General features: G+C 50.2%; 1 protein-coding gene across 1 annotated transcript in view; it reads right to left on the bottom strand.

The window, feature by feature from the left end:
* Window positions 1-22,755, bottom strand: part of CYRIA (CYFIP related Rac1 interactor A) — a 93,066-nt gene extending 70,311 nt beyond the window's left edge. Inside the window, exon 1 of the mRNA XM_036750567.1 lies at window positions 22,684-22,755. The gene's annotated coding sequence lies outside the window, so the exon portion shown is untranslated. The remainder of the gene's footprint in view (window positions 1-22,683) is intronic.
* Between the last annotated feature and the right edge of the window lie 2,579 nt (window positions 22,756-25,334).

The raw sequence follows: 25,334 nt of genomic DNA, 5'->3' as shown, positions 1-25,334 counted from the left end.
ATAATTTTGATTATATTAAGTTAAAAAATTTTTGCACAAACAAAGCTAATGAAACTAAGATTAGAAGGAAAACAGAAAGCAGAGAAACAATTTTTATTGCCAGTGTTTCTGATAAAGGCCCCATTCCTAAAATATATAGAGAGCTAAGTCAAATTTATAAAAATAAAAGTCATTCCCCAACTGATAAATGGTCAAAGGATATGAACTGGCAGTTTTCAGATGAAGAAATTGAACTTATCTATTGTCATGCCAAAAAAACTGCTATAAATCACTATTGATTAGAGAAATGCAAATTAAAACAATTCTGACATACCACTTCACACCTATCAGATTGGCTAATATGACAGAAAAGGAAAATGATAAATGTCAGAGGAGATGTGGGAAAATTGGAACACTAATGCATTGTTGGAGTTGTGAACTGACCCAACCATTCTAGAGAGCACTTTGGAACTATGCCCAAAAGGCAAACAAACTGTGCATACTCTTTGATCCAGCAATATCACTATTAGGCATGTATCCCAAAGAGATCATAAAACAGGGAAAAGAACATAGATATACAAAAAATATCTATAGCAGTTCTTTTTTGTGTTGGCAAAAAAAAAAAATGGAAATCGAGGAAATGGCTACCAGTTGGGGATTGGCTGAACAAGTTGTGGTATACGAATGTAATGGAGTATTGTGCAATAAGAAATGATGAGCAAGCAGATTTCAGAAAAACCTGCAAAAATTTGCCTGAACTGAGGCAAAATGAAATGAACAGAACCAAGAGAACACTGTACACAGTAACAATAACATTGTGCAATGACTGACTTAGCTCTTCTCAGCAATACAATGATCCAAGACAATTCCAAAAGACTCAAGATGGAAAATTTTGTCTACTTTTATAGAAAGAACTGATTTTTTCATATTTTTTTCCTTTTGTTCTTTTTTCTTTCACAACATGACTAATATGGAAATATGCTTTACATGATTGCACATATATAACCTATATCAAATTCTTACCATTTTAGGGAGACAGGAGGGGGGGAAGGAGAAAAATTTGGAACTCAAAACAATTTTTAAATGAATGCTAAAAAGTTTTCTTTACATGTAATTGGAAAAGATAGAATTTTAAAAAGGAAGCCAAGATGCATAAAGTGAATATATAAGACTACAGAAGCAATTAATTACATCAAAATATAACTATTAAATTTTTTTTTAAAATCCACAGACCTCAGATTAAGAATTCCTCTAAGTGTTAAGTGTTCTTTTTTTCTGCTTGCAATTCCCCCTCTAATTTGTGATCACAGATCTCCAATCCCCATGCTGAAACAGGAGTCACACAACTTGGGTGGGGGAACACTTGTGGGCTGTGTGAGCAGGCAGGCCATGTGCCCTCTGGGTTTCAGTTTCCTCATCCACAAAGTGGGGTGATAGATAACCTGTGTTTTGGCTACCTCCCAGGGCTGTGGTGAGGATTACAGGGGAGATGGGAAGCAAAGCATCGAGGAGAAGGTCCCAATAATCCTTGAGTAGCTGCTGACCCAGTGCAGGGCCCAGATGGGAGTGTGGGGGTGATGTGGGGCAGGAGGGAGGGGAGGAAGGAGGTAAATCTAAGATCAGTCCCTGGATGGCCTTGGGGAGTCCTTTCAAAACTTTCTCCTAATCTGTAAAAAGCCCTAATCCTGCCCTGGTGCCGATCAGGGTGTGGTACAGAAATGCCACATCTGAGAAAGCTTTGAAGCTGCTCTGCCCTGGGCTCTGGCTCTGTGTGGCCATTCCTCAGTCTGGTACATTGAGGCAGAACAGAGTTTAGGGGAAGAAATCCAAGATGCCTGGTCAGATAGGAATGGGTGCACACCCCAGGCCCTCCCGGCAGTCCAGTTTGCCAGAGGCTTGGGAAGAGACCCAGGAACATCAGAGGCAGCATTGGAGAGAGGGGTCAAAGATCAATCGCTCCCTCCTCCTCTCCACTTCTACTGATAAGTGCCTTCTTCACAAGCTCCTGGGGGAGGGGAACCAGAGAGGAGGAAGCTCAGAAGAGGGAGTTCTCCAATGAGACCCAGACAGGAAGCAATAGGAACCAAAGTGAAGCCCATGTCCCAGACTCAGACCTAGAGGGATCTCATTGGTGAGCCAGCCCAGCGGGGCTTCCCCATGGTCATTACCCCCTCCCCAAATCCTTTCCCCCATGGGGTGAGAGGAAGAGAGGCAGCCTTTGGAAAGACTGCCAGAGCTGTCCTCAGACACCCCTGTGCCCAGGTCTGGGCTTTCTGTGCCTTTCACAGAAGGAAGTTATCATGAGGGTGAGAGCCAAGCAGAAGGGAAGCAAGCTGGGAAAGGCGGAAGGAGGCTGCTGCTGCTATGGGGGTGGGGGGGCTCCTGCAAGGGCAGGGCTGGGATCCTGCCCTCTAAGCAATCTTCAGGGCTCCTATGAAGGGATGCAGAAGCATTTCATGAGTACATGCTGGATGCCCAGTTCTGTGCTTGGCACCAGAGATTCCAGGAGTGCCTGCCTTCAAGGGCCATGCATTCTTACACGAGAAAACAACTCCAAGGCCTGTATCCCTACCCTGTCACATGGACCAAGGTGGCCCTTCTGAGCATGGATCAGGGCACAGAAATCAACAAGCACTTATTAAGCACCTGCTGTATGCTTTGTGCTGGGTATACAACGACAAGAACAAGATGGCTGCTCTGATGACCACAGCTGGCACTGTCAGAGGCTGCCTGCCGTGCTGGGCTGATCGAAGGGTGGGCTGGGGGACAGGAAGCCATGGGTTCCTGTCCCATCTCTGACCTTTCTGAGCTGTGGCCATGGCATACCTTGGTGTCCACCACTTGTGTGACCACAGGCAAATTTCATGACCTCTTTGCGCCTCCCACCTTCAAAGCTCTGAATCCAGAGGAATCCTGCTTAGCTATTTTTACTTCACAAGAGAGGTGTGGAGGTAGAGAGACGAATGAGATCAGTTTGGGCTGGGAGCTCTTGTGAAGAGATGGGCACCATGAAAGTCAAGCACTTTACTCTTTTTGGTGTGACCTTGGTCAAGGAAGGACCTGTCCCTCTCTGGGCAATGGCATAATCCTCCATAAAATGAGAGGCAGGCCCAGATGAGCTCTGAGGCCCCTTCAAGCACCCAGGCCAAAGATCCTCTGACTGAGGTTGAAAAGGGTCACTGGGGCATCATTGGGGTTCCAGATCTGAGAGAACATTGACAAACACAAGATAAAAATATTCCCAGCAGGGTTGGATGGTAATGAGGACACCACAACATTCCTGCCATTTTCAAAGGCCATCACATAAATAACTCTTTCTTCAATATTAGCCACAATTCAGAAATTGTTAGGAGTGATTGCCCCTGACAATAGCTAACCCCCGCCTCCAGTTCAGTTTACAAGACACTTTACAGATCTGCTAGAAATGGAATTAGGTTTTTCATGGGTCTAGATCAAGAAGGACCTCAGAGGCTGTCTGGCCCAACCACTGAATTTTACAGATGATGAAACTGAGGCCCAAGGGGCTTAAATGGTTTGTCTGAGGTCACATAGATACCACCTGCCAGAGCTGAGGCTAGTGCTCAGGTCCTGTGACTTACCTACCAGACATCTCCTCGTGGTGTTCCCTAACCTCCAGCCATCATCCTCTCCCCACCACCACAATTCAGTCCGGGCCCAGGCCCTGGGTCACCCAGCTCTAACAGGTGAGCCTTCACTTTGGCTAGCCCAGAGCTAGGTCCCCATAATGCTCCCCAGCCATCCCTAGCTCATGCCACCACCACACAACACTTTGCCTTCTCCTTTCCAGCTCCTCTTTGTGTGCCATGTTAGAACGTAAGCTCCTTGAGGGGAGCTTTTTTGGAGCTTACCACAGAGCTTGGCACATAGTAAACAATGTATGAACAATCTATCTATCTACCCATCTATCCATCTATCCATCCATCCACCTACCTAGATCCTTTACTTTATATTGCATTACGCTGCCTCTCATGGCATTATTATAACCCATGAGTTATTAGCCCCCTTATACATGGCAGGAATTGAGACTGGGAAAAGGCCTAGGCTAAGGCCATGCAGCCAATAAGGGAAAGACCAGGATTGGAGCCCAGGGTAGCCAGGCTCCCAGCTCTTTGCTCCTTCTGCTCTGCCTAAAAGCCCCACAAGATTTTCAGAGGTCGTTTCCACAGCCTCTTATATTTAGGATGACACCTAAAGTGGCTAGGGAACCCCCAAAGGCCCCCAAATTCTGAGAGCAGACCCTTGCTACAGGACAGAGCCCCCTTTCTCCTCAAATGCTCTTCCCTGGCCTGGGCATCTTTGCACACTCCTATTATAAGTGCTCTGGGGAAAGGGGGGTTTCTGTTTTGTCCCCACCCTTTGTACCATAAAGATACCCAGGGAATGACAGACCAAGGCAGAGAACCATCAAATATCCAGGTTAGGAGGGACCTGAGAATAGAATGTCAGAACTGAGATGGAACTCAGAATACAAAAGAGCAAAGTTTGGGGGGGGGGTATATTGTTCCTCCATTTCCTGAAGGGGAAACTTGAACTCCAGGGAGGGGAAGGACCTTAGCCACCAGGGCAGAGAGACAGCCCCAGTGAGTCTGCAGCAGGGGCACCTGGCCCCCAGCCCAGGGCACTCTCCAGTCTCCTGAGCGACTTGGGAATTGAGTACCCACAGCAGGTCAGGAATCACTATGGCCCTTGATGCCCAAGAGGAGTGACATTTTGTCAGGAAATTCAGATTCTGGGCAACCAGTGGCCTAGTTGAAGTGGGGCCTGTGCCCAGGGGCCTCTTCCCCAAGAGAAGCTCCCCCAGTTGGGACTGGACACGCCACAAAGAAGGGGACAATGGGGGTCATTTTGTCTCCAGTAACTGCAGGTTAGGTTTCTCCTCTTGCAAGGTTTCTGTCCTAGCTCAGTGCTGTGTGTGTGCATGCGTGAGTGCGTGTGTATGTGCGAGAGAGAGAGTGTGAGAGTGTGTTTCTTATTTTTTATCTCTGCCTTTCACTTTCCTTTTAAAAACTGAAAGCTCTTTTTGATTGGGACTTGGTGAGTCAGCTGAAACATGGAGTAGAAAGGAGAGCAAGTTTTGCTTCCCCCTTCTTCCTGGACTTTTGGGGGAATTTCAAAAGTGTCCCACAACAGTCTGACCTCCCACTAATTCCTCAAGTTCAGCAGTTGTCCTGGATGGGTCCTGGGACCTGGTGTCCAGCAGTCCAAGATAGCCTTGATAAACTGCCCTAGTAGCCTGGAACCCAGAGGCTTCCTCCCCAAGTCCCCAAAGTGCCTGGCTCACTTCTAGCCCAGGTTCAGACTTGACGATCTCTCCACGGGGCTTGAAGCTTCCAGACTGCCCCTGAGGCCCCAGAGGCGAGCTGGACCACAAATGCTGCCTAGGGGCCATCACTTCGACTTCCTGTGAAGTATCTTGGGGAGGAGGGAGGGAGGTTGATGCTGTGAAACCCCAGCTGCTGGGGAACATGAAAGGCTTTTTGTTTGGTTGATCGGTTGGTTTCTTAAGCATACACACATATATTAAGAGTGGTTTTTCAAAACTATTTTTGACTCAAAGTACCTCGGCTCTGGTCTAAAGGCCTGAAAATAAACAATGAAAGCTCAAACCCAAAGAGGGATGCCAGGTTTGCCAAGAGAAATAAAATAATACTGTAGAATTTTAAAGCTGGAATGGAGCCTAGAACAAGGAATGATCGTGCTAGGAGTGACCTTAGAACATGCAATGTCAGGGTTGAGAGGGATGTCAGAATCCAAAACAGAGCTTGGAACATGCCAGGAATGGACTCTAGGTACTATGTTAGAATACAGAACACCGAATTTCAGAGCTAGAAGAGGACTTAGAACCTAGAACAGAGAACATCAGCGCTAAAAGGGACCTTAGAACAGAGAGTGGGAGAGCTAGGGGGTGATTTAGATGGTAGAAGCTAAAATGGCTGGTTTGGGAGGAGATTCATCTGGTTCAACTCCTGTATTTCATGTGGGACAAAACTGAGAGAGACAGAGGAGGGAGGGAGAGAGAGACAGATGGGGGGAGGGGGAGAGAGACATAGAGAGGGATTCAACTCATGTTAGATTTAGGCCCCACTTATGGGATCTCCTACGGTGGCCCAGCGGGGGTGGGGTAGGGAAGAACACCTTGACCCCACCCCAAATACAACACTGTGTTTGAAGATGGAGGCACCATCTCTGCCACCCACTCCCTGGGGATCCTGGGGCAAATGACCAAATCTCTATGATGCTGAGGTCCTGATCCATAAAACTTTAAAGAGCTGGACTAGACTGAAGTAGGGTAGCACAGCCTAGGGACCCCAGGCCAGGGACCCTAGAAAGGTTTTTAAATGCATAAAACACATAAGATTATAAAGGACACTGATTCTATTGCCACAAAACTGCTATTTTCCCTCAATGAAGTTCACAGACCCTCTGAAATCTATCCACAGACCCTTTGGGGGATCTATGAAGCTCAGGTTTTCATGACCTCTGAGAGTCCTCCCATAGATAAATCTCTAGGAATCTAGGAGCCTTTGTTTCATGGGCCAAGACCTTTAAGGACAAGCAACACTTACTCATGGTGGGCACAGGCGGCAATAGCTGGAATGATGAAGAAGGAAATCTACAGTGGGATATAGCAGCCAGGGATCATGGATGTCCTGAATCAAAGCAGAGATTCTAGGAATAAAGGCATAATTGTTCCTCTGTCCTGGGCCCTTCTCAGACCACTGGTACTCAGTACTAGGCCTATCAATTTAGGAAGAGCTCTGCTAAGTGGGAGAATGTCCAGTGGGTGGAGAACAGAGTGGGGCAGGGGTTTATGTCTATAATGGTGAAGGAAGATGGAAGGAACTGGGCAATTAGCCTAGAGAAGCCTCAGGGAGGGCATGAGAGCTGCCATCTTGTAGCCATGTTCTGTTTGGGCCTAGGAGTGAGGGGTGGAGGTGACAAGTGGGCTGGGCTGCCTTGGGGCAGGAGGCACTGGGCAGAGCAGCCCCCTCTGGGAACCCTTCTTAGTAGGCCATCCTGGGATTCTGGGACAGCTCAGGGTCAGCCTGCTGGGAGCCCAGCCTTTTCATTCATGGCTCTGCTGACTTGGAGCATGAAGAGGCCAAGGGGCCCTCCGGGGCTATCTTTTTCTCTGTGGACCTCTTCAGAGGAGTACAGCCTCTCTCCAGCAGAGGAGCCCCCAACCCCCGTAGCATCTGGAAGACTTTGGCATCAGGACAGAAATAAATTACTGAGGAGGAGAGGGAGGAGGGGGAGAAGAGGAGAGGAGAGCTGAGGAGGAGGGGGGCCAGGAGGAAAGACCACCACATTCCAGCTGAGCTTTGCAGGCATCAGGGTGGAGAACAGAGCTCAATAGAAAAGGGCCAGCAAGTGACCTCTCAAGGGGTCAGAGGACTTTGAGAGGTCACCAGCACATGTTGCTTTTAACAAGTCAACAAATATTTAAGTACTTACTATATGCCAGGCACTGCCATCAATGCCAGAAATACAAAGAAAATCAATTCAGTGGAATTCAAGTGGGAAATCAAGTCAGTGCAAATTCTGTCCATCCGTCAGATGCTCCTCCCAGCTTCAGGCCTTCCTAACCCCAAGATTGCACAAGTCTGTGCCTCATATGTCACAGCCCTGGGTTCATATCTCTTTAAGGCACTCACTCACCATGGCCTGTCAAGGCCCTGGGTTCAGATTTTGTCTCAGCTACTTCATGACCTTGGAAAAGCTAGAAAGACTCGGTTTCCTCATCTGTAAAATGAAGGGGCTGGATTTAATGACCTCCGAGGTTCCCATAACTTTAGATGTGTGAGCCTATGTTATCCCTTCTATTTTTTTCTCTGTCAGTCATCTTCCAACTAGACTGTAAGCCCCATGAAGGCAAGGAACTGGACATTCTGTAACCTTTACATCTCTACCAACACATAGTGCAAGACTCCACAGCCAAGAGGAAAGTCAAATCACCAAGCAATGTGCCAGGGATGCAGCTAAACACTGGGGACACAAAGAAAGGCAAAGGCAGTTGTTGCTCTCAAGGAGCTTCCGGTCTAAAGGTGGTGACAACAAGCGAACGAGATATGGACAAGATAAACTGGGGACGATCTCAGAGCCAAGGCCCTGGCATTAAAGGGGATCAGCATCTTCTTATAGAAGGGGGTTAATTTTAGCTGAGACTCGAGGCAGGAGATGAGGATGGAGGGAATTCCAGGCCCGGGGGGACGGCCATTGACAACGGTGCCAAGGGTTGCTGTGCCCTGGTGAGGAACCAGCGGAGGTGCTCCAGCTCACATCTGGAATAGACCCAGTCAGCGGCTTCCTGATTTTTTTTCCCTCCAGCCCCACCAGCCGCATGCGTAGAGGAGTGAAGGCATCAGATTGTCAGGGGGATCCGGAGCTATGATGGGCGGGGCAAGATCGCTGATGCTGTAAGAGTCCGGGGATTGGGCAGCATCGAACTGGTTCCCCAAGGGGTTAAGATGCGAAATGAGGAAAGTGAGGAAAGAGACGAGGTTATGGCTCAGGCAAGAGCTGGCGGTGGAGGGGTCAGAGGCCGCAGTGAGGATTAGGAGGTGCAAGCTGAGGGGAAAGGCAGCCGTGAGAAGAGACTGCCAAGGTGGCACATTATGGGGTACCGGAGAGACCAAAGGTGTAGCTGTCTCTAGGGGTAGCTGAGGGGGCAAGGAGGAGGCCTTGGGAGTGTGCAAGTTGGGGTGTTGGGGTACATGAGAGGGTACCAATATGCGTGGGGAAGTGCCTTAGAAGGAGAGCCAGACGCTGATGGCACTGAGGAAGGCAGACAAGTGTCCAGGGGGTCCGTAGACAATAGCCGCCAGAACTTTGAAGAGAGAATGAGTGTGGAAGGAGGAGAGGTCACGGAGTGAGGGAGCCCAGGAGCCACAATGGGGAGCACTCAGCTCAGTCACCATAACCAGGGAATCGGGAGCGATGAGGGAAAGGGCGGCCTGGGAGGTTGGGTCATCGGTCAGGGCTCACCGAGTTTAAGAAGACAGAGAAAAGGAGCCAGTAAAGGGCTCAGGACAAAAGGGAGCTTGTTACCTGTGGAGCAGGAATCCCAGAGGGCCAGGTGTGCCTGGGGGAGGGAGATGCGCACGAGGGAACAGAGTCACGGGATGGAGAGGAGGCCATGAAGGGAGCAGGGGAATCATGGAGGAAGGAGCTCAGGTTGGGTTTTCACAGGGCTCTGGCGGGAGGTGTTGAGCTGTCCCAAGGCATCAGGTAGCTGTGTATAGTGGATCGGGAGGGGGAGAGAGGCAAGGCCCACTGATTGGGGAAGCGATTGTTGTGATTAGAGGTTATATTAATGATCAATAGGATTGGAAAGGGAGGGGGGTGGGGCCCGCCTGTGAAGGCCTCTGATGGCGTCAATTCAATTGGATAAACAATGAAGCTTGTCTCCAAGAGGAGGAGGCGGGTCCTAGGGAGCTGAGGGCTTCCCCTGCGGTCAGGGGAGCCAGGAGGATCTGAGTGAGAATTCTGCTTCTGGCGCATCCCGGCTCCGGCAGCTCAGTGTTGATCGCTTTGGCGGAAGGAGCGTCAGAGCAAATTAGAGATTCTAGGAATCCCTGGAATAGTGGGGAGAGTGCTAGGCTGGCAGCCAGGAAGACCCAGGTTCAAATCCTGCCTCCGGCACGAAGTGTCTAACCTCCCAGCCTCAGTTTCCCTATCTGTAAAATAAGTATAGTAATATCTGTAATAACTTCCTCACGGTCTTGTTATGAGACACAGACCAAAAAAAAAAATACCTTTCAAGCTCTAAGGTGCTATATCAATCAATCAGCATTTATTAAGCGCCTACTGTGTGTACCTGCTGTGTTCAGCATGGGACACTCCTTGACCTCATGAAGCTCAGATCTAATGAAAACGCACGTCATTATCACTGTTGTCATAGCCAACTTCGGAGGCGCCCTCCAGCTCTGAGCTGCCGTGACCTCTGACCCCCCCCATCTCTCTCACCCAGCAACAAACGTTGGCAACGACCGGTGGCCAGGTGTGGTTAAATTATCATCCAGCTCAGGGGCTCCTAACCTGGAGTTCCTGGGCTTTCAATATATATATATGTGTGTGTGTGTGTGTGTGTTTCCAGTCTATTTTGTTCCCTTGGTGATCCTAAGACTTTTATCTTATATATTTTAAAAACATTTTCTGAGACGGGGTCCATAAGCTTCGCCAAGCTGCCAGAGGGGTCTGAAAAAGGCTGAGAGGTCTCCATCAGAATCACAAGGTTTTGAGAGGAGAGGGATCCGCTCCAGGGCCATCTAGACCCATCTGTTCATTTTGCAGAGAAGGAAACTGAGACCCAGATGGCAGAATGTGACTTGCCCAAGATCACCAGAAAGGATTATAGACTCGGCAAAAAATGACCTGCTACCCTCATCGAGTCAAACCCGCTGTTTGTACAGTTGAGGAAACTGAGGACCAGGGATGTCTGGGGACTCACCTAAGGTGACAAAGGTAGTGAGCAGAAGAGTCAGCGCTTGAACCCGGGCCCTGGACACCAAAGCCAGTGTCCAGGCCAGGGGCTGAGCCTAGACCCTTGACTCCAAGTGGGGCTCTCTTCAATGCACTGGGCGGCCTCATGCAGCCATGCCTTTGCACCACGAGATCCCTTCATCTGGGGCCAGAGACGCCCGAGTTGCCCCGAGTGGCTCCTGGCCCCTCTGCCATGGGTGCACAGAAGGGCCCGAGGGAGCGCGGCTCACTTCACAATTCCGGAGGCTGATTGTGTGCCCCAGACAAGTGGTTTCTGTCACGTGCTCCTCAGCTCCTGCAGAAATGAAGTGGAGAAATCCCCACCCCCACCCCCAAAGGGATACTTCCTCAGGCCCTTCAGCTTTCAAAACTGCCTTTGTTTCATGACGGTGCTGGGTCCCATTGAAGGAAAGCAGAGTCAGCAGGGAAAGCCTCATGCTGGATTTGGAAGCATCTGTCAATGCTTCAGCCCAACAGGCTACACGCATATGACTCTGAGACACATAAAGCACCAGAAAGAGAGAAAGAAACAGACCCCTCCAGCTGCAGCCAGCTGGGGGCTTGAGTCTCCCACTGGCCACCCCACTCACTCAGCAGCTCTCTGCTCCTTCCAGCCACAGTGGGCCGGTTGTGGTGAGCAGGACTCAGGGTCCTCTGATCCCAGATCCTGCTCTGATGGCCCAAAGCCCCAGCCCTTCTCCAGAGGCGGCTTGCATCCTCCAGGCAGGGGGAGGGTGAACCAGACCTGAGGTCCTCTGAGTTCCTTTATGACCTAACACAGAGATTCTAGGACTTTCAGGTGCTGAAATGAGGCACCAACTTGGTGTGAGGCCCAGGAATATAACATCATGACTCAAAGCCCTTGCTCTGACAAACTGATAGACCTTGGACCAGTCACTGAAGCCCTAGGGGTCTCAGTTTCCTCATCTGCAAGTCTGGCAGGAAGGTCACAGGAATAAGGAGTGTGCTTTTTAAGGGTCAAGTATTCCTACAAACAAGGAAGCCAAGGCCCACCGAAGTCACACAGTTTGGAAACGGCCCAGTCAGAAATCAACCCTGAGGTTTGGGCCTCCAAATCCAGCCAGCCCCTCCCCCTACCAGGATGCATCTGTGAAGTGGAGAGAACGCATGCCTAGCTTCCCTCCACAGGCAGCTATGAGGTCTGAATGAAAAAGTTTCCCATGGGTGCTCTGCCTGCCTTTCAGAGCTGTAGAAAGGTGAATAAGCTTGGAATTAGGGAGATGCCCTTGAGGAGGCATGTGCTCGTGAGACTCCCCAGAAGACAGATGGCTGCATCGTGGTCATTGTATTCTGAGCCTTAGCACAGAGGCCAGCACTTAGCAGGTGCTTAGGGTGCACTTAGTAGGTGCTCTTGGATGATTGATTTGTGTCTCCATCCCCTCCACAGCCCCCATCCTGTCCACTGAAGCCTCCAGTGCCTTTCTGGATAAGGAGGAGAGTCAGTGCCATGTCGCCATGCTATGGAGCTGACTTGGAACGGGCCTGAATTCTGATCCCGTCACAGATTTAGAGCAGGGAGATGGGAGAGTGATTTTGAGTTAAAAGGTATGAGCTCAAAGCGCACCCCTGCTTCCTCTACGAACCTGGGCATTGCTTCCTCCCCCAGGCCTCAGTTTCCTCACATGTAAAATGAGAGCATCTTCGACTTTTGAGCCCCCTTCCTGCTCTAAATCAATGAGCCAATGATTTAGTCCCAGCTCTGCCACTGACTCGGGACCTTGAGCCAATTCATTTCCCCTTTCTGAGCCATGGTTTTCTCATCCATCAAGTGGGGCTAACCTCTCTCTCACACACACACACACACACTCACACACATTCACACACACACACAGGACCTCACAGAGTTTTAGGGCATAAAACTCTTCTCTAAAAGCCCATCTACAGACAATTCCCGTGGCCAGGGGAGGATGGATGGCTCTGGGCTACCCCCAACAAAGCCGTGCCTCAATAAAGCCAATGAGTTATAGGAGCCAGAGCTGGGTGGGGCCCGTCACAGCTGGGGTCTGAGAGCAGACAGCTGAGACTCATGAATCACCCTCTTTGGTTTCATCCTCTGATGTATCAGGAGGAGAAAAGAAAACTCTGGGAGTGACCGTGAGGGAGACACTTACTCTTTGAAGCCACAGAATGGCCTGTAAAGCTCCTTCTCATGGGGATGAGCTGCCTCTGGACACAGCACTAGGTGACCTGGGAGGGAGGAAAGGCCGGGCACTGGGCTCCTCAGAGGTGCCCAAATGGGGTCACAAAGAGCCGGACATGACTGAAAAATGACTGAATTCAGGTCATTATAATCATCATTATTATTATGTAAACATTAGCTATTATTACAAATGAGTAAATCTGAGATGCCCAGAGAAGGGGTGACTTTCCTGAGGTATCTTGAAGATGTAAAGTGGTAGAGTCAGAATCTGAACCCAGATCTTCCTGACTCCAGGTCCAGAGTGCTACCCACTATACCGCTCTATCAGCTTATATTTACACTGCACTTTATGGTTTACTAAGCCTACTATAGACACTGATTTAACCCTTACAACAACCCTTGGAGGCAGATGCCATTATGACCTCCAGTTTACAGGTAGGGAAACTGAGGCAGACATCTGTGACCTAACTTGGCCAGGGTCACACAGCTAAGAAGAGTCTGAGGCAGGTTTGGAATTCAGATCTTCCCAACTCCAAGTCCAACGCTATCCTGAAGCCAATTTGACACCAAGCTGGTATCTCCTGTCTAGCTCTCTCCCTCTCCCAATGTGACTTTGTACCTCTGTAACTTAGAGTCTTGGATAGGAGTCCAGAACATGTAAGAGACATGTCTATAGCGGGACTTGAAGCCAGATCCTGCTTGCTCAGCTCTCTGTCCAGGAGGCTGTGTTACCTTCTGGTCTTGTGGATGCAAGGCAGAGCAGACAGCCTGTATGTGTGGTCAGGGAAGCTCTCCCCACTGCTATGTTGGAGGTGGCCTTCTGCACTCTCCCCATTCACTTCTCATCCTCCTCTCATCACCTTCCAAGCTGCCTGTTTGGTCCCAGAAAGCAGGCAGGTCTTCCTATACTTCCCCAGTACCTCCATTTGAAGCAAAGGTCTCCCACCCAAACCTTGACCACAAACCTGTTCAGCTGGACAGAGCTCAGTGAGCCTCAGGTTTTGTGTTTGTGTCTAACTCCAGCTGTGGTTGGGATTATGACATTATTTATTGCCCTTCCACTCTTTGGAGAATTTTAACCAGCCGTGACTCAGTTTGGCAGAACTGGGATGGCCCTCAGACCACAGCACGGACAATATTGGACCTGGAAAGAGGCTTAGAACATAGAATGCTAGAGCATGGGATGGACTCTGGGGACACGTGATTCTTGGTTCATTGGAGGGTGCCTGTGGAGGGAAGGCAATATGCTTCCATGGGTCCTAGCCTGCGATCCCCCAACTAACCAGTTGTATAACTTTGGCTGAGAAATCACTTCTTTCTGTCCAACATCATCTCTGGACTGGACCACTATAATTGCTTCCTATCCCTGCCACCAGTCTCCCTCCACTCCAATCCATTTTCCACACAGCTGCTGTTGCCCCGAAGCCAACTTATACTGTCAATAAATCAAGTTACTCCCCACGTCTTACAGAGTCTCCATTTTTGGTTAATGCTGCTGACATGATACTTTCCAAACAGTGTCACTCCTGGCTCAGTCCATTCCGATGGCTCCCAATTACTTCAACGATCAACTCTCCTATTTAGCATTTAGAGTCTTTCATAGCCTGACTCCCCCGACCCTTCCCCATGTATCATCGATTACCCTAATACATGTACTCTCCAGCCCAATCAAACTGGCTTCCTTACGGTTCCTCACACAGGACACCCCATCTTCCATCTTGGTACCTTGGATAGCCCATTTCCAAGGCGTGCCAGGAATGCCCCTACCAGGACAAACCTTCAGAATTCAGCTCAATGCCACCTTCTACACGAAGCCTTGACCAGATGTCCAGTACATATCCCAAGACTTTGCACTGATCTTGTATGTTGTTCATTGTCCTATAGCATCCTTCTGGAGAATGTAATGTCCTTGAAGATGCAAAATGTTCCACTTGTGTCTTTGTATATAGCTAGAGCATAGCGTGGTGCTGGCACATAGTAGGACTTGAATAAATACTTATTCATTGATCGAAGGACTCTGGGCTAACTATAATACTAACTGTTCTTGGCCCTGAAGACAAGGAAATGCACATTCTTCCTTTCCTTGGAGAGGTGGGGACTATAGGCACAGGATGTAGCATATGCTACCAGACAGTATCTGTCTAGTTATAAGAAAAGAGTTATAGTGAAATGAGGGAGGAAGGAGTGAGGATGACCAAAAGATATCAAGAAAATCTTAATGTTTAAAAAAATGGGGCTGGCTAAGATGATCTACCTCTAAGGCCCCCTTCAGCTCTGACATTCTCAATTTCTTATGCAATTTTACTGGATTTTACTGGACTGTGAAGTCATTAAATAAATAGGCTGGCTCTCTGTAGGCTATTAAGAACCAACACTGGGCAGCCTGCGATGCTGACCCCCGTTAACTGTCCTAGAATCAGGGAGTCACTGGATGGCAGAGCTGGCAGGGCTCCTTGGGGTACTGAGTCCAAGTATCTCTTCTTGGAGAAGAGAAAACTGAAGTCCAGAAAAAGGAAAAGACTCTCTTAGGTCATGCAGCTATTTACTTGTGGAGTTAGCATTTGAACTCAGACCTTCTAACTCCCAACCTGGCATTGGGTCTGCTGATCTGTCCTGGGAGACAGTGTGTAGTATTCCAAAGTGAGATTTTTTAAAACATGTTACTGTGTTTGAAACTCTATGCTTCACATGGGTTCAAAAACTGGCTCATAGAGGGGCAAGGGTGACCATCCCATGAAACTTCCTCCCCATGTCAAAAGACACATACTGGCAGCTGGGAGCATGAATTAACTCTCTGTCTGCTCCCCTTCTGGCTCTCCCTGCAACCTTCCTCTCCCGCCACATGGGCCTTTCAGTCTCCATAGGGTTACTGACTAAAAGCTAGAAGGACCATGAGAAGTCATCTAGACCAGGGCTGGGAAACCTGCAGCCTCAAGGCCACACGTGGCCCTCTAGGTCCTCAAGTGTGGCCCTTTGACTGAATCCAAACTTCACAGAACAAATCTCCTTAATAAAAAGTTTCGTTCTGTGAAATTGGGAGTCAGTCAAAGGGCCACACCCAAGGACCTAGAAGGCCATATGTGGCCTCGAGACTGCAGGTTCCCCATTCCTGATCTAGACCAACACCTGAATTTTTCAAAGGAAAAAACTGAGTCCCAAAGAGGGCAAGTGACTTGTGCAAGGTCATACAGCCAATAAATAGGAGAGGCAGGATTTAAACCTAGATCCTCCAATGCAAAATCTAGCATCCTTTCCATCCAGCTCATTCCATCCAGTTCACAGAACAGTAATACAAATGCTACAAATGTTAAGGTCTGTAAAGCAATCTACTAACCAGCCTGCAAGGGATGTGCTGTTGTTATATCCATTTTTTTTTACCAGACCCGTGATTCCACAGACAGTGATGACAGCACTTTATAGCACTTTCAGGTTCAGAAAGCACTATACGATGCTATCTCATTGTATCTTTACAACAAGGAGGCCGGCGCTACTGTCTTCATTTACAGATGAGGAAACCGAGGCAGGCAGCGAAGTGATGGGTCCCACAGCTAGTAAATGTCTGACTCTAGTTCTGAACTCAGGTCTCCCTGACTCCGAGGCAACATTGTATCCTTCCCCCTCCTTCTACTCAAAGCACCTTCTCTTTGGCTCAGCCTTAGCCCCCACGGGTTCTGTGACTTGCTCAGCACCAAACAACAAGCGAGGATCAGAGGGAGACCTTGAGCATGGGTCTTCCTCACTTTTGAGGCTGCTGACCTATGAACTCCGCCACCTTGCTTCTAATATTTATTTTACAGAGGAGGAAACTGAGTCTCAGAAAAGTTTAATGACTTGCTCAGGGTTAATGGTCTTTTGACTCTAAAGCTAGACTTAACAATTTTATTATGGTTCCTTATCCTCATTTTACAGATTGGGAAACTGAGGCACTGACAGTTTAAGTGATATGCCTGGTGTGAATGGAGCTAGTAAGTATCTGGGTTAGGATTCAGAACCAGATCTCCCTAGCTCTAAAAGCTGCATCTCAGAGAGTCACAGATGGTGGCAGCCAAAGAAAATGAGTCCAAGGCTTTCATTTAACAAAGGAGGAAATGCTTTTGTTGGTTTGTTTGCTTTGTGTTAGTCAGAAAGAAATTTCAACAAAGGTGCATGGGGGTGACAGTGTGGGAGGTGGTCTTCACCTCTAAGCCCCTTCCTCCCCTCCCTCCCCTCCCAACCTTGCCAGGCTGCCTCAGCTTAGAGGATCAGAGTCTTCAGAATGACCAAGAGACCTTAGTGCCCATTAAGTCCGGCCTCCTAATTTTACAGATGAGAAAACTGAGACACGGAGAGGAGAGACTTGTCCAGGGTCACAGGTGACAAAGGGCTGTGGCCTCCAGTTCCGTTTCCAGGCCTGATGGCCTTTCATCTAAACCCAGATGCCTCCCAGGGAAACGACAAAAACCTCCCTTTGGTTCCAAGTGATGGTGGCTCAGACCGATCTGTGACACCGCCCCCATCATCTGCCCTTCTCACCCGTGCCCCACCCTGAAGAAATTCCTTACATCTTTAGAGCAACCTCCTGCCTCCCCTGCTGGGAGGGAGACTCCCTAATCAAGCTTCTAAATATTTACTCCTCATCCACATGCTAACATCCCCTTGATCTAGTGAGCAGTGGCAGGAAAGTGAGCTATTCTGGGTCAGGAGAATCGTAGCCAGAGGAGCTGCTGACGTGGGCTGCAGCCCAGGGCTGGGATTCGAGGCAGGCACAGTTACCGTGCAGAAGACAGGCAGGAGGAATCCAATGATCGGGCTGGATGCAGGCAGAGCTTTACAAATACCCAGCAGTCTATTTATAGGGCAACAGCAAGCTGGAGGTGGGCTGGAAGCTTATGGACTTCAGGGCTGTGAGTAGCATCCCAGCTGCAGCTTTGGAATGAGGAGGAAGGACAACGCGTTGGCTGCCTCTGGGCAAAGCAGAGTGCATCCCCACAGGACATGGACTCAAGACCCTTCCTGATCCTGGAAGACCCCTGGGCACACGCCCAGCTCATCAATGGCCTTCCCAAATGGTGGCATCCAGTTCTGAGCAGGGGCTGTTGAGGACAGAGCCCAGTGGGACTCTCACCTCCCCCTTCCTGGGAGCCCAAGATCGACTTCGATTTTCTGACTCATACCAGCCTGCTGACTCACACTGGGTTTGCAGTCCACTAAAACCCCCAGCTCTTTTTCGTACAAAGAACTGTCTAACCACAGGGGTCCTCCCATTTCTTTCCAGTTTCTTGAACCCAAGGGTAAGGCTTTAAAAGCATATCCCTATTAAATTTCGTCTAATTCAATCCCCCACAATGTTCTAGCCTCTTGAGGTCATAACACAGCCCAAGAATGTATTGGCTTTTTGGTTTCCCACCTCAAAGGGCACATTCTTTTTTGAGCTCCAAGCCCACTGAAACCACCAGCTCTTTTTCAGATAAACTGCCATCTTACTATACTTCTTCCATCTTGTGTGAATGGACTTCAATTTTTTGTAGCCCAGTATAAGGCCTCATTTACACCTGTTAAATTTCATCTTATTCCATTTCAGCCCAATGCTCAAGCCTGTCAATCAGTGGGCTAGTCATCCCTCCCAGGCTTGTGTCATGTGCAAACCGGGTACACATGGCACCTATAATGTCATTCAAGTCATCGATAAAAGTTAAGCTACAAACAGGTATGCCCAGATCCCTGATGCCCTCCACTGGAGACCTCCATCAGAACTGCCCTGCATCATCAGGAACTACTCTTTCATCTCTGCGTGTTCTCCACAAGAATGAGTCCTTCAGTCTCGGACACCATCACTTTCTCATCCCTTTCAATACTTTCAGGTTCTGTGATTTTTGTTAGAATGCCTCCTCCTGATCCTCACAGGATCACAGCCCATCTGGACTTTAGGATATGGTTTTCCTGATCGACTATGGCTGAAGAATTCATCTGCCCCCAGCCCAGGAATGGGCAAGGGACAGTGGAAAGGGCACTGGCTTTAGAATCAGAAGAGCTGGGTTCAAATCCTGCATCAGATCCTTAGTAGCTGTGTGGCTCTGGGAAGAACTTAAACCTCTCTGTACTCCAATTTCCTAATCTTTCAAAAGAAGGAGTTTGGCCTCTAAGGCCCCTTCCAGCTATAGACCTATTGCAGTACTTTTCTTTTTTAAAAGGAACACCCACTGCTCCCTGTAATTGCACCCAGGTGAGGTTGCCTGCCCCTCATCCATAGGCAGTGGGCCTAGGGTCCCATAGCACTTCCTAGAAAGCAGTTCTCCCATGGCAGCATGCTTGCCCAGCCCCTCCCCTTCCGGCTCAGAGACAAATCCAGCCTTGGCCCAGCTCCACACCACTGGGAGATACCACAGACTATCACATAACCATGGGCACATGCAGTCCCCATTCCACCCCACCCCCCCAGAGCAAAGAGCAGAGAGTTTCACACAGCTATCCAAGGATCTGTTGGGCCAGAATTAGCCCTGAGGGCCTGCTGCTGTGGTCATGGAGGGCCCTGGGACCAGGCAGCATCGCTGAGGGAGACGGTCACTGAGAGCCTTCTTTAGAGAGGAGATAGAAGCATCCTCAGAAGACCAAAGTCTCTGGAGTTATAAGGTACCTTTGGGAAAGTCTCAGCCACTCCCCCGAGCTCAGCAGGCCTGCTTCTCCCTACACCAGACAAGAGTAGGGAGCTCTGTTAGGCCTCCATCCTTTCTTCTCTGGGCCTTATGGGGATGAATCAGAGATGGACCTTGGAAGGATGGCAGAGAGTGCAGGAGGTGGCTGGTGGCTGTGAAGGAGCCATCAGAACCAAGAGTCTGGGGGCATGTCCACTGGGCAAGGCCCAGGTGAGGAAGACCTGCAGACTGCCATGGGCCTGGGGTCATTGCTGCCAGGAAAGCATACCGCCTCCTCTGGATTCTAGCCACCAGGCTTCAGCTAGGGGCTAAGGGAAGAGACAGGTGCACTGTCACCAGAAAGAACAAGAGCTGACCTATGGAGAGGTCACGGGCTCAAATGAGATCAAATATGGCTCCTATTAGTAATAATAAAAGCAGCTCACAGCCCCATGCTTTGCAAAGTTCTTTGAAGATCTCATTGTATTTAAGCCTCATGCCATCCTCATGAAGAAAGAACTAGAACCTAGATGAGAAAACTGACAAAGGTAAGGGATTTAACTTGGAACAGGAATGACTCCTTTATGGTTCTAGTCAGTCAGTGAGCTCTTCATAAGGGGAAGTGGAACCCATTTCACCCTGCCCCCAAGTCTCGCATGCTGGCCACCGACTACAAAGCACATTGTGAACTCCCAAGCCCAGGCCAGCTGATAAGCTTGCACTGTGAACAGGGGCAGTGTGGACCGGGGATAGGGAGCACCATAGACTTTGGCATGGCCCAGCGCCCAGCCCCATTGTGGACACAGTCTAGCTGAGAGACCCGGAACACTGGACACCCAGGAGACCTTCCACAGCTATGACACAGAAGAGATGCAGATTGACTTGTGTTGGTAGATTTGTGTTTCTCACTGGGAGTCACCTAGACCAAAGAGGTCACCACATATCTAGACCCCAAACCACACAAACAGCACAGCAACAACATGATGACCCCCCACTGGCTATGATCCTAGATAAAGTCACTTCTCTGCAATTTTCTCTTCTATGAAGTGGATGGTGGTCATCAATTCTAGCTTGGTTTTTCTTCTGTTTTTGTTTGGTTTCCTTTTTTTGAGGTAAGGGGGCCCTGTCCATTATGGGCAACACGATCACTGAAAGTGCTGACTCCCTCTGAACCTTCTCTGCTGTCCCTGGATAGACTGGGGTCCTGTCCACATCTCCCCTGAAGCATCCGGTTGCACGGACTCCCAGAAGGGCATGTTCCAGCAAGCTACTGGTGAGCAGCAAAAACAGGAAGTCGCAGGCAGCTCCCGCTCGCTCTCACTCTTGACTTGGGTTCCCAACCCACTGACCGGCTGGCTGCCTGGTGGTGTCCAGGGCTCACAAACACGAGGATTGCACAAGTCCCGGCCCTCTTTACTGTCAGCTGTCACATTCTTGTAACTGCCAGCCCCCAGAGGGGCTCTGTTTGGGAAACCCTGGCTGAGAAACTCACAGGACCCATGGGTTTGGGGTGTGTCCAGTGGGCAAGTCCTGCCCGCTTCCACTCCACCCCCAGGCTAGGGTACTGCTCCCTCCCGCTAGGGGCTGGGGAGGGGTGTATCCACCCATCTTCCCCAAACCAGGGGCAACTGAGAGAGGCAGAAGAGGATCCCTGATGCCCATCCTGCCAGGCTGCCCCAGGCAGACATGCTAAGCTCTCAGTCTGCCGGCTAGCCTTCCGTCCTCATCCTTCTGCCCAGCCCAGCCCAGATCCCTGTTTGTGACTGTTTATCTCCCAGGGAGGCAGAAAGGAGAAATTAGAGCCATAAACGACAGGACAACAGACCAATAAAAACGGGCTCCCGGAAGAGTCAGGAGAGCTGAACGAGCAAAGTGGTCGCTATAGCAACACCAGGCACTGAGAAACATGCGGGGAAAACAGCCCTGGCTGGCGGCTGCCCTCCCCTAATGACAAAACCTGCCAGCCACAGTGGGGACCAGAGGGCTCAAAGCCCATGGATCCCAAAGACCCCTTGGGGGGGCTGGTTCCACCACGAAAGGACCACGCTACTGCCCTAGAGGGCCCCGAGCCTGCTCTGGGATCCCTCCCAGCACTTTGGGGAAGGAGTCCCACACTCGGCTGACGCCAGAAAGGGGAACTGTAAATAAAGAATGGAAAGTTTCCGGAAGGGAAATGAGAGAGGGTGAAATGGACTAAAGGGGGAGGGGGACTGCACATGCGACTGGCCCAGATCCCCAAGAGCAGGGATATTAAAGCCAGCCCCGGGTCCCATGGGGGTGTCCAGGGGGCCATTGACAGTCTCGTCCTAAGAGGGCACAGGAATAGGTAATACCCTCCCCAAGGAGAGGCTGAAAGGGGCTACCTCCATCCCCCCAAGCACACACATCGTAGAATGGCAGCACTCGAAGGGACCATTCAGTCCAACCCTTTCATTTAGACATGGGGAAACTGACACCCAAAAAGACTCGACCAGAGACAGCTAATAGCCAGGACTAGAAGCCAGGTGTCCTGACTCCCGGTTCAGTGTTTGTTCTGATCAATCCATCACCAAGTGCTAGATAGGCTCCTGCCGAGCCCCGGGCTCTAGGCTGAGGGCCGGGTATACAAAGAAAGCCCTCCCCGAATCGGGCGACATCCCGCAGCCCACATAAGTCCCTGCTTCCCAGCCCAGTCGGCCTGGGCAATCTCGTTCATGCAGCGGTGGGCACTTCGGGGGCTACAAAGGGCCTTGAGCGGCGGCTCCAGGGGCCGCAGTTATAGGGGCTGCGATTCCAAGGGCCGCGCCACACATTCCTCTTCTGTCAAATGAGGGAGAGGCTTGGACCTAAGGATCTCTAAGCTCGCTTCCAGATCCAGGTCCTCGGATGTCTCGATCCGGGGATAAAAGTAAAGGGCGGAGGGGCGTGGGGGGGATCTGATCCACCAGAGCAGGGGAGACCAGGAGTGGGCAGGTGGCGGGGGAGGGAGGGAACAGGTGTGTGTGTGTGGGGGGGGGGGTTTGCATGTGTGTGTATATGGGGGCGGGTGTGGCGCGCTGAGACCCGCCACCCATTTATGGCCGGGCTGAGGGTCCAGAGATGCTCGGCAGGAGGAGGAGGAGCTGCTCACCTTGGGGATGGGGGCCTCTGTTCTCGTTCTAGAGGGGGAGGGGACATCTTCGAGAGCCCGAGGAGGAGGTGGGGGGACGAGGAGGGGGACTGGAGGCAGATGCCCAGGGCTGGGCAGGGCGCGGGCACTGAGGGGCTTCAGGGGCCGCCTGGGCCGGGCATGGGAAAGGGGCAGAGACAGGGAGAGGGAGAGGGTCAGGTTCGTCCAGCGCCCCGGCCACGGAGAGAGAAGGCTGGAGCCCTTGAGGGCGGCGCTGCGCGTTGAACCCCCCGACCCCAGCCCCGAGCCTAGAGTCCCGAGCCCCAGCCGTGCGCACTCACCGGGAGCCGGAGCCCGAGACACCGCCGCCGCCGCTCCCCACGCCTGCCCGCCCGCAGCTGCGGCTGCTCCGGCTGCTCACGAGCGGCACCTCCCCGGAGCTCCGCCTCCGCCTCCGCCCAGCCCGCCTCCGTCCCGCCTCCCGCCCTCAGCCCAGGGCCGCCCACCCGGGCAGACCCAAGCAGGGCATGGGCTGGGCCTGAGTCCCTGGGAGGCTGAAGGAAAGCTCACGATCTATCCTCTCCCCTGGCACTTTACCGATAGGGAAACTGAGGCCCAGATTGGGGAAAGGAATCTGAGAGAGTGGAGGATCTGGGACTCGAACCTAAGGCCAGAAACCAGAGGCCCCAGCTGCAGAGACTAGCTCTGCCAATTTTGGCCCGTGTGACTTGGGCCCAGGCCCTTTTCCTCTCAAAATGGGGAGGAGTTCCAGGGCTGGAGGACTGGGTGCACTCTGCTGCCCATAAAGAGGTGTTCGAAGGCCACGTTCCTCCGGCTGCGAGATCTTGCTGCCTTCCCCCAACCCCATCACACATTGTCTGTTGTCTGTCTGTCTATCTGTCTGTCTGGGAGCTCATCCTTTCTCAGAGATTCAATTACCAGCCCTCTGCTGATCATTCTCTAGTCTGCTTATCCACCCCTAACCTCTCTCCTGACTTCTAGTCTTGAATCTTCAGCTGCCCATTGCACAGCTGGAAATGAATATCCAGGAGGCACCTTCCACCCAACAGCCCAAAGTGAGCTCATCCCTCCAAATCCTTCCCCCTTCTAAAGGTCCCTATCACTGTCAAGAGCACCAGCATCATCCCGATCTTCCGGGCTTGCCCCCCAAGGTCATCCTCCATTCCTTAGCTCCTTATCCATCCTCCACTCCCCAGCCCCAATCTGTGGCCAAGGCCCATCTATTTCACCTTTATGGCATCTCTTGAATCCACCCCCTTCTCTCCTCTGAAACTGTTACCAGACTGGTACAGGATCCCATCATCTCACAGCTGGATTATTGCAAAAGCTGCTTGGGGTGGGGAGGGGTGGTCTGCTTCTCAGTTGGGTCTCTCCCCAATCCCTCCTTCACACAGCTGTCAGTGATCTTCCTAAAGTTCAGGTTTAACCATCTCACCCTCTCCGGGTAAGTTCCTGTGGCTTCCTATTACCTCCAGGATCAAACATAAAATCTTGTTTGGCTTTAAAGCCTTCCTAACCTGGTCCTTCCTATCTCGCCAGTCTCCTTACCCCTTGCTACCCCAGGATATTCTGCAATCCAGGGACCTCCTGGTGTGCCTTGCAGAAGAGTCTTCATCTCCCTGCCTCCAGGCATTTTCTCTGGCTGACCCCCAGACCTGGAATGCTCCCCTTCCCCATCTCCAGCTCTTGGCTTCCCTGGCTTCCTTCAATTCTCAACTAAAACCCCACCTTTTTAAAATGTGTAATAGCATTGTATTTTTCCTATTACATATAAAGACAATTTTCAACTTTCATTTTTTATAAGATTTTGAGTTCCAAATTTTTCTCCCTCCCTCTTTCCCCTCCCCCACACCAAGACAACAAACAATCTGAGATAAGTTATACATGTGCAAGCATGTAAAATATACTTCCGCATTAATCATGTTGTGAAAGAAGAAACAGAACAAAAGAAAAAAAAACCCAAAACAAAGAAAGTGAAAATAGTCTGCTTCAATCTACATTCAGACTCCATAGCTCCTTCTTTGGATGTGGATGGTACTTTACATCATGAGTCTTTTGGAATTGTCTTGGATCAGCACACTGCTGAGAAGAGAATGTTACCATTACCACGTACAACATTCTCCTGTTTCTGTTCACTTCACTTTGCGTAAGTTCATGTTAGTCCTTACAGGTTTTTCTGAAGTCTGCCTGCTCATCATTTCTTGTAGCACAATAGTGTTCCACTACATTCATAAACCACAACTTGTTCAGCTGTTCCCCAACTGATGGGCATCCCCTCAATTTCCAATTCTTTGCTACCACAAACAGAGCTGCTACAAATATTTTGGTACATGTGGGTCCTTTTCCCTTCTTATGATCTCTTTGGGATACAGACCTAATAGTGGTATTGCTGGGTCAAAGGGTTGATGATAACCCTTTGAACATAGCTCCAAATTACACTCCAGAATAGTTGGATCAGTTCACAACTCCACCAATAAGGCATTAGCATCCAAATTTTCCCACATCTTCTCCAACATTTATCATAAAACTCTACCTTTTACAAGAAACCTTTCCTGATCCCCTTCAATTCTTGTGCCCTCACTTTGTTGTTAATCTTCAATCTATCCTATCTAGAGCTTGTTTGTACACTACTGTCTGTATGTTGTTTCCTCCAATAGACCATGAGCTCTTTTAGAGCAGGGATTGTGGTTTTTGTTTGTTTTTGCCTTTTTTTGTGTATCCCTACTGGTTGAAACGGTGCCTATGTAGATTTATTGATTGTTTCTGTTGTCCATCTTTGCATCTGTCTCTGTCTTCCATCCCCCTCCATTGGGTGCTTTCTCCTGCAGTTTGTGTCCTCACCTTCCAGGCTTCACAGACCCAGACTAGAGCTGGTGGAAGAATAGAATCCTTTCATCGAGCCAACACGCTGTCCACCCTTACCAGGATCCAGATTAGACAGCTTATCTATGCTATCCGACTCCTGAGACAG

The sequence above is a fragment of the Trichosurus vulpecula genome, chromosome 3, assembly GCF_011100635.1.
Source record: "Trichosurus vulpecula isolate mTriVul1 chromosome 3, mTriVul1.pri, whole genome shotgun sequence".
Taxonomy (NCBI): domain Eukaryota; kingdom Metazoa; phylum Chordata; class Mammalia; order Diprotodontia; family Phalangeridae; genus Trichosurus; species Trichosurus vulpecula.
The sequence above is the reverse complement of the archived record's forward strand: the minus strand, read 5'-3'. Positions and strand labels throughout refer to the sequence as shown.